This window comes from Papio anubis, chromosome X, assembly GCF_008728515.1.
Source record: "Papio anubis isolate 15944 chromosome X, Panubis1.0, whole genome shotgun sequence".
Lineage (NCBI taxonomy): Eukaryota > Metazoa > Chordata > Mammalia > Primates > Cercopithecidae > Papio > Papio anubis.
The window spans coordinates 85,065,825-85,078,000 of record NC_044996.1 but is presented as its reverse complement, the minus strand read 5'-3'; positions in this window follow the sequence as shown (position 1 = coordinate 85,078,000).

Here is a 12,176-nt window from a genome sequence, read left to right as displayed (position 1 = left end):
TTTCTTCATTTCAACCTGGAGAATTTGATGATTATATTTCTTGGGGTTGCTCTTCTCGAGGAGTACCTTATGGTGTTCTCTATATTTCCTGAATTGGAATGTTGGCCTGTCTTGCTAGATTGGGGAAGTTCTCCTACATAGTATTCTGAAGTGTGTTTTCCAACTTGGTTCCATTCTTCTTGTCACTTTCAGGTACACCAATCAATTGTAAGTTTGGTCTTTTCACACAGTCCCATATTTCTTGGAGGCTTTGTTTGTTCCTTTTCATTCTTTTTCTTTAAACTTGTCTTCACACTTTGTTTCAGTAAGTTGATTTTCAATTTCTGATATCCTTTCTTCCGTTTGACCGATTCTGGTATTGATACTTGTGTATGCTTCACGAAGTTCTCGTGTTGTGTTTTTCAGCTCCATCAGGTCATTTATGTTTCTCTCTGGACTCTATTCTGGTTAGTAATTCCTGTTACCTTTTATCAAGGTTCTTAGCTTCTTTGCATTGGGTTCCAACATGCTCCTTTAGCTCAGAAGAGTTTGTTATTACCCATATTCTGATGCCTGCTTCTGTCAATTCATCAATCTCATTCTCCATCCAGGTTTCCCCCCCCCCCCCCCCCCTTTTTTGGACAGGAGTTGTTTTGATTTGGAGGAGAAGAAGCATTCCAGTTTTTGAAATTTTGAGTGTTTTTGCACTGTTTTTTCCTCATCTTCATGGATTTATCTACCTTTTGTCTTTGAGGATGACGGCCTTTGCATGGGTTTTTTTGTTGTTGTTGTTGTTTGTTTGTTTGTTTTAATGTCCTTTTTGTTGATGTTGATGTTATTGCTTACTGGTTGTTAGTTTTCCTTCTAACAGTCAGGCCCTTCTTCCGCAGGTCTGCTGCAGTTTGCTGGAGTTCCACTCCAGACCCTTTTCACCTGGGTATCACAAGTGGGGGCTGCAGAACAAAAAAGATTGCTTCCTGCTACTTTCTCTGTAAGCTTTGTCCCAGAGGGGTACTGGCCTGATGCCAGCTGGAGCTCTCTGGTATGAGGTGTCTGTCGACCCCTCTTGGGAAGTGTCTCCCAGTCAGGAGGCACAGGTGTCAGGGACCCACTTGAGGAGGCTCTCTTTCCCTCAGCAGAGTTGGTGTGCTTGTGCTGGGAGAATCTCTCTTGTCAGTATCAGCTGCTTTCTTCAGAGCCGGCAGGCAGGAATGATTAAATTTACTGAAGCTGTGACCACAGCCGCCCCTTCCCCTAGGTGCCTTATCCCAGGGAGAATGGGGTTTTGTCTGTGAGCCCCTGACCAGGCCTGTTACCTTTCCTTTAGAGATGCCATGCCTAGTTAGGATGAATCTAGAGAAAGAGCCTGGCCACAGCCATTTTGCTGCACCTAGTTCAGACCTCCCAGCTTCCTTAGCACTGTCAGAGGAAAACTGCCTACTAAAGCCTCAGTAATGGCAGACAACCTGAGATATTTTTATTGTTGTTCTCTTGATTCTGCCAGAAATAGAACCTCACTTATATCTTAGAAGTCAGGAGGAAATATAGTCTAATAGAAATGGGCCAACAGGGCTTGAACCAGGATACAACAGGAAATGTATTGCTTTTATAATTTGCTGAAGGGAAGACAATGTTGGGAATGGACCTGGCTTTAAGGTGTCTAGTGAATGTAAATTTACCCTGGCTTAAAATTGTTCAGGGCAAGTTCCTAAATGTTTGTTACTGAGATGAGGACCATATGTCCTCTCTAGCATGGTACAAAAGATACTGGGAAGCTGTAGGCTCCTAACGCTTTCCTAAACTTCTCACACCCTACCTACTATGCCTAAAGTTCATACAGTTTGTCTTATCACCATAACTCCACAAGGTCACTCTTAAAGGCACTGAATATAAGAGGCACGATCTAGAAACATTTTAAGGAATATCTTGGAGGGAATGAGTAAGGTCTGTTAGCTAGCCAGTAAGGGGTAGGCACTGGATCTTGGATAACATAATGGTTTTAGGAGAATAATTTTCTTCCTGGGGTGCAAAAACTTTACTTTCCCTGCATCTGATTTGAATGTAGATAGATGTTTGCTCCTGGAAGCTCAGGGAGACAGATTTTAGCTTGATATAATAAATAATTTTCAATGTGGGATATCATATTAAAGAAGGCCACAAATTATTTTATATTCCTTCCACTGAGAGATGCTGTCTGTGTCCCCTTTCTTTGGCTCTGGGTAGGCTCTGTAGAGATTCTTTTTTTTTATTTTTTTATTTTTATTTTTTTATTATTATTGCTTCTTTAAGTTCTAGGGTACATGTTTTCTAGCATTACGTTTATTTATATATATGCTTGTGCTATGTTGCTGTACCTTACATCAACTCATCATTTTACATCAGGTATAAAATCCTGTACAGTCCCTCCCCCTCCCTCCCCATGGCCATTACGGTGTGGCAGAGTGTCCCTTTGAGTCCAAGTGATCTCATTTGTTCCAGTTCCCACCTGGGTGGGAACTTGTCACGGTGTTTAGTTTTCTGTTCTTGTGATGGTTTTGCACAAAGGATAGTGGTTTCAGCTGCATCCATGTCCCTACAAAGGATGCAAACTCATCCTTTGTAAACATAGTATTCCACTTAGTGTATATGTGCCACATTTTCTTAATCAATCTGTCACTGAGTAGTTTGGGTTGATTCCAAGTCTTTGCTGTCTTGAATGGTACATAATAAACATACGTGTGCATGTGTCTTTATAGCAGCGTTTATAATCCTTTGGGGTATATCCCCAGTAATGGGATGGCTAAGGTCATATACGTGCATCTAATTTCTAGATCAACCGGGAATCGCGCCATACTGTTTTTCGCGTCTTGAACTAGTTTACAATCCCGCAATGGGTGTAAAGTATTCCCTATTTCTCCACATCCTCCAGCACCTGTTGTTTCCTGGCCTTTTAATGATTTACTTAAATTTCCTGTGGTGGGATGGTATCTCATTTATGGTTTTGATTTGCATTTTCTCTGATGGCCAGTGATACTGAACGATTTTTTTCATATGTCTATTGTGCATATGAATGTCTTTTTGAAATGTCTGTTCATATCCAACTGAACACTTTTGATGGGGTTGTTTGTTTTTTTTTTTCTTAGCCCTTGTTTGGGTTCTTCTTAGAGTTCTGGATGTTAGCCTTTATCAGATGAGTAGATTTTGCAAAATGTTCTCCCACATTCTTAGGTTGCCTGTTCATCTGATGGTAGTTTCTTTTTATATGCAGAGCTTTTTAGTTTAATTAGATCCCATTTTGTCAGTTTTGCTTGCTGCCCGTTGCTTTTGGTGTTTTTGAACTGTAGAGTCTTTTGCCCATGCACCACTTTCTCTCCTGGATAGATCACTGCACCTAGGTTTCCTCTAGGAGTTTTTATCATTAATAGGTCTAACATTTCAGAGTCCTCTAATCCATCTTAGATTAATTTTCAGTAGGAGTAAAGAGGATCCAGTTTCAGCCTTCTACTTATAGTTGGCCAGATTTCCAAGAACCATTTATTAAATGGGAATCCTTTCCCCATTTCTTCTTCTCTCCCAGGTTTTGTCCAAGATCAGATGGCTGTAGATGTATGAGTATTATTTCTAGGGACTCTATTTCTGCTTCCATTTAGTCTATATCTGTTTGCGGTACCAATTACCATGTTGTTTTGGTTACTGTAGCCTTGTATTATAGTTTAGGGAAGTCCCAGGTAGTGTGATGCCTCCAGCACATTCTTTTGACTTAGGATTATCTTGGGATAGGAGCTCTTTTTTGGTTCATATGGAACTTTAAAGCAGTTTTTTCCAATTCTGGCAGAAGAGCTCATTGAAAGTGGCTTGATGGGGATGGCATTGGATCTATAAATGGCTTGGGAGTATGGCCATTTTTCGATGTATTGATTCTTCCTATCCATGAGGCATGAGTATGTTCTTCCATTTATTTGGAGTCCTCTTTTATTCACTGGGCAGTGGTTTGTAGTTCTCTCTCCCCTTGAAGGGTCCTTTACATCCCACGCTTATGGGGATTGGATTCCTGGGTATTTTATTCTCTTTAGGCAATTGTGAATGGAAGTTTCATTCCTGGTTGGCTCTCTGTTTCTCTGTTACTGGGTGTATACACAGAATGCTTGCTTGATTTTTGCACATTAATTTTTGTATCCCTGAGGACTTTTGCTGGGAGTTGCTTATCGAAGCAAGGAGGATTTTGGGCTGAGGACAGTAGGTTTTCTAAATGTACAATCGTGTCATCTGCAAGGCAGGGACGATTTGGCTTCTTCTTTTCCTATCAAGATACCCTTGATTTCTTGCCTGAATTCCCCTACTTGGAACTTCCAACTATGTTGAATAGAATTGGTGAGGAGAGAGGCATCCCTGTCTTATGCCAGTTTCAAAGGGAATTTTTCAGTTTTTTTCCCATTCAGTATGATATTGGCTGTAGGTTTATCATAAATAGCTCTTATGATTTTGAGTACATTCCATCAATACCGTTTATTAGGCATTTTAGCATGAAGGCTATTTAGATTTTGTCAAAGTCTTTTCATCCTATTAGGATAATCAATAGTTCTTATCTTTGGTTTCTATTTTATGAAATATGGATTATGTTTATTGATTTGCCAGATGTTAGACCAATACTTGCATCCAGGGATGAAGCCCACTTGATCATGCTGGATAAAGCTTTGGATGTACTGCTAAATCCAGTGTACTTGAGTATTTTATTGAGGATTTTTTATCGATATTTCATCAGGGATATTGAGTCACAAAATTCTCTTTTTTGTTTAATGTCTCTACCAAGGGCTTTGGTATCAGGATGATGGTGGCCTCTTAAAATGAGTTAGGGAGGATTCCCTCTTTTTCTAATGATTTAGACCGTTCCAGAGGAATGGGTACAGCTCCTCCTTGTACCTCCTGATAGAGATTCAGCTGTAGATCCATGTGTCCTGGACTTTTTTTTTTTTTGGTTGGTAGGCTATTAATTGTGCCTCAATTTCCAGAGCCTGCTATTGTTCTATTCAGGGTTCAACTTCTTCCTAGGTTTAGTCTTGGGAAAGTGCTTAGAGGTGTCAGGGAAATTATCCATTTCTTCTAGATTTTCTAGTTTGCATAGAAGTGTTTATAGTATTCTCATTAGTAGTTCGTATTTCTGTAGGGTCGGTAGTCAATATGCTCTTTATCATTTTTATTCGCGTCTATATGATTCTTCCTCTTTTCTTCTTTATGATCTTGCTAGCAGTCCTGTATCGAATTTTGTTATTGTTGAAACCAGCTGCTGGATTCGGTGGTTACCTGGAGGTTTTTTATTAATCTCTATCTCAGCCCTTCCAGTTTCTGCTCGATCTTAGTTATTTCTTGCCTTCTGCTAGTTTGGGATATATTTGCTATTTGCTTCTCTAGTTCTTTTAATTGTGATGGTAGAGTGTCAGATTTTAAGATCTTTTCCTGCTTTCTCTTATGCGCGTTTAGCACTATAAATTTCCCTCTACACCGGCTTCGATATTATTGATTCTGGTATGTTGTATCTTTGTTCTCATTGGTTTCAAGGGAACATCTTTATTTCTGCCTTCATTTTAAATTATTGCCCAGTAATCATTCAGGAGCAGGTTCATTTCAGTTTCCATGTAGTTGAGCCAGTTTGGTTAGGGTTTCATAGTCCTGAGTTCTAGTTTGGTTCACTGTAGTCTGAGGGCCAGTTTGTTATAATTTCTGTTCTTGTACACTTGCTGAGAGTGCTTTGTTGAATTATCTGAGTCAGATTTTGGAATAGAGTATGATGGTGCTGGGAATGTATATTCCTGTTGATTTTGGGGTGGAGAGTTCTATAGATGTCTGTGGGTCTGCTTGCTGCAGGATGAGTTCAATTCCTGGAATATCTTGGTAACTTTCATATCTCGTTGATCCTGTCTAATGTTGGCAGTGTGGAGTGTTGAAGTCTCCCATTATTGTGTATGGGAGTCTAGAAGTCATCTTTGCAAGTCTCAGGACTGCTTTATGAATCTAGGTGCTCCCTGTGGTGGGTGCATATATTTAGGATAGTTAGTTCTTCCTGTTAGATTAGTCCCTTACCATTATGTAGTAGCCTTCTTTGTCTCTTTTTGATCTTTTGATGGTTTAAAGTCTGTTTAATTAGAGACCTAATTATTTACAGCCCCACTTTCTTTTTATTCTCCATTTGCTTAGTAAATCTTCCTCCATCCCTTTATTTTGGGCCTATCTTAATTTCTCTAAATTGTAGGATGGGTCCTCCTAGATGCAGCAGACTGATGAGTCTTGACTCTTTATCAGTTTATTAGTCTATGTCTTTTAATTTGGGCATTTTAGTCCATTTACATTTAAAGTTAATGTTGTTGTAGCCAGACATGATCCTGCCATTATGATATTATCTGGATTATTTTGCTCACGTTAGTTGATGCAGTTTCTTCCTAGCCCTCGGCGTTTACATTTAGCATGTTTTTGCAATGGCTGGTACTGGTTATTTCATTTCCATGTTGAGTGCTTCCTTCAAGGTCTCTTATACAAAGGCAAGGCCTGGTGGTGGCGTAAAATCTCTAAGCATTTGCTTATCTGTAAAGGATTTTATTTCTCCTTCACTTATGCAACTTAGTTTGGCTGGGTATAGGGAATTCTAGGTTAGAAATTCTTTTCTTTAAGATGTGAATGGTAATCCCACTCTCTTCTGAAGCATAGAGATTCTGCCCAGAGAATCTATATTGAGTCGATTGGCTTCCCCATTGTGGGTAACCCGACCTTTCTCTCTGGCTGCCCATAAGATTTTTTCCCTTCATTTCAGCTTTGAGGTGAATCCTGGCAGTTATGTGTCTTGGAGTTGCTCTTCTCGGGGAGTATCTTTTGGCATTCTCTGTATTTCCTGGGTCCCAGATGTTGGCCCTGCCCTACTAGGTTAGGGATTCTCCTGGATGATATCCTGAAGAGTGTTTTCCAACTTGGTTCCATTTTCCCCTCACTTTCAGGCACCCCAATCAGACGTGGGTGGTCTTTTTTACCTAATCCCTTCTTGCAGGCTTTATTTCATTTATTTTCTTCTTTTTCTTTTTGGTTTCTCTTCCTTCATTTCATTCATTTTGATCCTCAATGCATTTCCCAGTCTCTTTCTTCCAGTTGGTCGAATTGATTCACTAGGCTTATGCATTTTATCCACGTATTTCTCAGTATCCTTAGTTTTTCATCTCTTTCATTTTAGTTTGCCATGACCTTCCTCTGCATTAATTACTCAGCCATCAATTCTTCCCTTTTTTCAGTTACCCAGTTCTTTAAGCTGGATCGCGTTCCTCCTTTAGCTCTAGGAAATTTGATGGATAGGCCAACTAATACTTCTCTCATCTAAATCAAAGTCATTCCTCCGTCAGCTTTGATCCATTGCTGCGTGATGGAAGCTCGCATCGCTGCGGGAGATCGCTATTATTTTGAATTTCCAAGCTTTTCATGCCTACTTTTTCCCCATCTTTGTGGTTTTATCTGCCTCTGGTCTTTGGTGGTGTTGTTGACGTACTGATGAGGTTTTGAATTGTAGGCGTCCTTCCTGTTCCCAGTAGTTTTTCCTTCTAACAGTCCAAGGACCCTCAGCTGTAAGATCTATTGAAGGGTGCTTAGGAGTCCCACTCCAGACCCCCTGTTTGCCTGGGTGTCCAGCAGCAGAGGCTGCAGAGATAGAGATATTTCAGACAGCGGGAGTGTACCTGTCTGATTCTTCACTTTGGGAGGCCCTCTCAGGGGTGTACTCCACCCTGGTAGGTGTAGGGTGTCACTGGACTGCCCCTAGTCGGGGATATCTCCCGGAAGTTAATTTCCTCAGGGGTCAGGGACCCGCCAAGCCCAGGCAGTTTGTCCTTTCTCATATCTCCAACCTCGTGTTGGGAGATCCACTGCCTCTCTTCGGCTGTCACGCACAGGTGGAGGTTTGCTATTTATCTGGCCCTGTCCCCAGGTGGAGTCTACTGAGACAGGCAGGTTTGCTTGAGCTGCTGTGAGCTCCACCCAGTTCGAGCTTCCCAGTGGCTTTGTTTACCTACTTAAGCCTCAGCAATGGCGGGCACCCCTCCCCCAGCCTCCCTGCTGCTTTGCTGCGATATCGCAGACTGCTGTGCTAGCAATGAGGGAGGCTCCATGGGCGTGGGACCCTCCCGGCCAGGTTTGGGCTATAATCTCCTGGTGTGCCTGTTTGCTGAAAGTGCAGTATTGGGGTGGGAGTTACCCGATTTTCCAGGTGTTGTTTGTCTCAGTTCCCCTGGCTAGGAAAAGGGATTCCCTTCCCCCTTGCGCTTCCCAGGTGAGGCGATGCCTCGCCCTGCTTCAGCTCTGGCTGGTCGGTCTGCAGCAGCTGACCAGCACCGATTGTCCAGCACTCCCTAGTGAGATGAACCCAGTATCTCAGTTGAAAATGCAGAAATCACCAGTCTTCTGTGTCGTTGCTGCTGGGAGTTGGAGACTGGAGCTCTTCCTATTCGGCCATCTTGCTCCACCCCCCGGAGTTTGATTATTAAATGTCTGGAGGTAATCCTCTTTGGGTTAAATTTGTTTGGTATTCTGTAACCTTCTTCTACTTGGATATTGATATCTTTCTCTAGGTTTGGGAAGTTCCCTGTTATTGTCCCTTTGAATAAACTTTCTACCCTATCTCTTCTCCTACTTTCCCTTTAAGGCCAATAACTCTTAGATTTGCCCTTTTGAAGATATTTTATAGATCCTGTAGGCATGCTTCAGCTTTTTATTCTCTTCTATTTTGTGTCTTCTGTGTATTTTCAAATCGTCCATCTTCAAGCTTACTAAATCTTTCTTCTTCTTGTTCAATTCTGCTATTAAAGGGCTCTGATGCTTTCTTCCGTATGCCAGTTGCTTTGTTTAGGTCCAGACTTTCTGCTTCATTATTTTTAATTAGTTTAATCTCTTTGTTAAATTTGTCTTATAGAATTCTGAATTTGTTCTCAGTGTTATATTGAATTTCTTTGAGTTTTCTCAACACAGCTGTTTTGATTTCTCTGTGTGAAGAGTCCCATATCTTTATTTCTCCAGGATTGGTCCTTGTTGCCTTACTTAGTTCAATTTGTAGGGTCATGTTTTCCTGGATAGTGTTGATGCTAGTTGATGTCCTTTGGTGTTTGGCCATTAAACAGTTAGGTATTTGTTGTAGTCTTCACTATGTGGGGTTTTTGTAGCCATATTTCTTGGGAAGGTTTTTCAGGTATTTGAAAGAACTTTGATATTGTTATCTAAATGGTATATGCTTTACAGGGGTACCCCAAGCCCTGTAATACTGTGATTCTTGCAGGTTTGTAGAGGTACTGCCTTGATAGTCTTGGAAAAGATCTGCGATAATTCTCTGGATTACCAGACAGAGACAGTTGTTCACTTCCCTTACTTTCTCCCAAACATACAGAGTCTGTCTCTGTTCTGAGCCACCTAAAACTGGGGTGGAGTGATACAAATAGCCCTGTGGCCACCACCTCTATGACTGCACAGGGTCAGACTTGAAGCCAGCACAGCACTGGGTCTTGCCCAAGGCCTGCTGTGACCATTTCCTGGCTACTGCCTATGTTCACTCAGTGCCCAGCTTCTCTACCCCGCTATGACTGTGCTGGAGCCTAAGGTGCAAAACAAAGTCCCCTTTACATTTTCCTCTGTTTTTCTCAAACAGAAGGAGTTTCACCCCATAGCCACAACATCTAGTAATGTCCTGAGTTTCACCTGAAGCCAGCAAGTCTCAGAGGCTAACCCAAGACCCTGGATGTAGGACATGGGTATCGGTTCTGATTAAGACTGAAGGGCTCTTCAGTTAGCAGGTGATGAATGCTGTCATGACTGGGCCCTTTTCTTCAAGGCAGCAGATTTCCTTAAGGCCCAAGGTGTGTCTCAAAATGTTGTCATGGAGCTAGATCCTGGAACAGGGACCTCATGACTCTGGCCAGTGCCCTTTCTTCCTGTGGCTGAGCTGGTATCCGGTATCCTAGATGCAAGAAAGTCCTCTGCACATTTTCCTTTCTTCTTCTCAAGTAGAATGAAGGAGTCTCTTTTGGAACTGAGCTGTGAAGCCTGGGGTTGAGGATGGGTGATGCCAGCACTCCCTTGGCTGCCCCAGCTGGTGTCTCAGTGTGTTGCATGCTCTCTTATTCCACAGTCTCTTGGCCTAGTTCAGCACTGTCTCCTCCCACATTCTGGACATTCTATACTTATTAATACAGCTTAAGGTGGTGTTAATATTTGGAGCACCCCATTCTCTATACTCACAAGGCCTTGCAAACATCTACCCCTTCCTTTAAGCATTTTTTCACTTTAGACCCTGAGTTTCATCTTATGTAAATATGTTGTGGTAAGATGAATAAAGACCCCCAAGATGTCCACATCCTGATTCCCTAGAACTGTGAACATGTTACTTTATGTGGCAAAAAGCACTTTATATATGTGATTAATTTAAGGATCTCAAAATGGGAAGATTTTCCTGCAATGTCTGGATAACCTTGGTGTAATCACAATGGTCCTTATAAGAGGGAGATAAGAATGTCAGAGTGGGAGAGAGATTTGAACATTCCATGCTGCTGGCCTTGAAGATTAAGGAAGGGAGCCATGAGCCAAGGAATGTAGATGACTTCCTGAAGCTGGGAAAATAAATTGATTCACCCCTAGAAACTCCAGAAAATAACTGGGCCCTACCAACCCCTTGATTTTAGTTCAGTGAGATCTCTGTTGGACTTCTGCCCTCTAGAACTATAAGGTAATATATTGTTATTGTTTGTTTTATTATTTACTAAGTTTATGATTATTGCTACAGCAGCAAGACACAACTAATACAAATCAACAGTTTTGTAGAAACTTTAAAATGACAGAGCATTCTAGAATGGAAGACTAGAGCATCTAGTTCAACCAGTGAGGACACAAGGATTCAGGGAGGGAAACATACTTATCCAGAGTCACATAACAAGTTACTGGTAGGACTGGGACTAGAATCTAGGTTTCCTGCTTTTTGGGGTAGGGTGATTTTCCCCACCTGTTAGCTACCTCTCATAGTATAAGACATAACTTCTAGAGAATGAACTGTGGTAAAGAGAAGGGAAAGAAGTAGTCTGAGGTGCCAGAGTGAGTCAGAGTCAGAGCCAAACCTCTGATCCAAGCCTCTAGATTCTTGTGTCTCTCCATTATACCACATTGTTGCTAGTCTTCGGTTCAAGCATATGTCTTATTTCCTTTCATTATTTGCAGCCATTTTTCTCCTCTTAGCTTCATTTACCTATGTAGTTCTGAAATAGTGACAGGAGTTGAGAAGGAGTGAGGGTAAAAATCCTTCATCTGGTTAATGTGCCAGCACAGCTTTTCATGGTGGCAGAGCACTTGACACTTGGAAACATTTCATTTTGCAGCCAACTTTTGTAAAAGCCTATTTTGTGTTGGCTTTGTTTAATAGGAAAATTTAAAAAAAAGAAATTCCAAAGTTTTCCTTAGCACATTTTGCCTGTAGGGAATTAATGCAAATTATTGTGCTCTTTGCTGTTGTTCTAAGCTACTAGCTTTTGGGAAACTCGGGGATGGGAACCTGAGATGGGATAATGAACATGTTCAAATAGTGCAGAGATTGTGAAAGAGTACAGGACTAACAAGATTTCTTTGGAGGATTCTGTCACAGACTCCGGAGTCAGACAGACCTAAGTTCAAATCCTAATTCTATGACACATTAGCTGTGTCAATTTTAGCAAATATCTTCACTCATTTGTAAAGTAGGGATAGCAATGGCATTGACTTTTTGTAATTGTTGAAAGGATTAAATAAGATATTGAACATAAAAAATTTAGTAGAATATTTGACACAGAGGAAGCTCTCAAGTAATGGTACCTACTGTTTTGCTCTTGTTGTTTTCACATTGCAGAAATGACGAAGTCTGAGTTATGCAGAGCAAGCTAACAAGGCAAACAAAGCCACCCAGTTCTTTTCCAGATCCAGCAATTTCTCAGTGCTCTGGGCTTGGTAGGCCTCTGGGCTCAGTAAATATTCATTCCCAAGGTCAGCCCAGAGCCAGAAGTTAATGTACGTAAGGAGAACTCAGGAATCTTAGGATCAAATCTGATATTTTCCCTGACTTCCTCAGTGACCATGACCAAAAGACTGCCTTCCCAAGGCTTCAATAGCGTCATCTACAAAAGGGGAGGAGGACAGATTTGATTATCAATTCATTCACTCATTTATTATCTAGCGTATCTAAC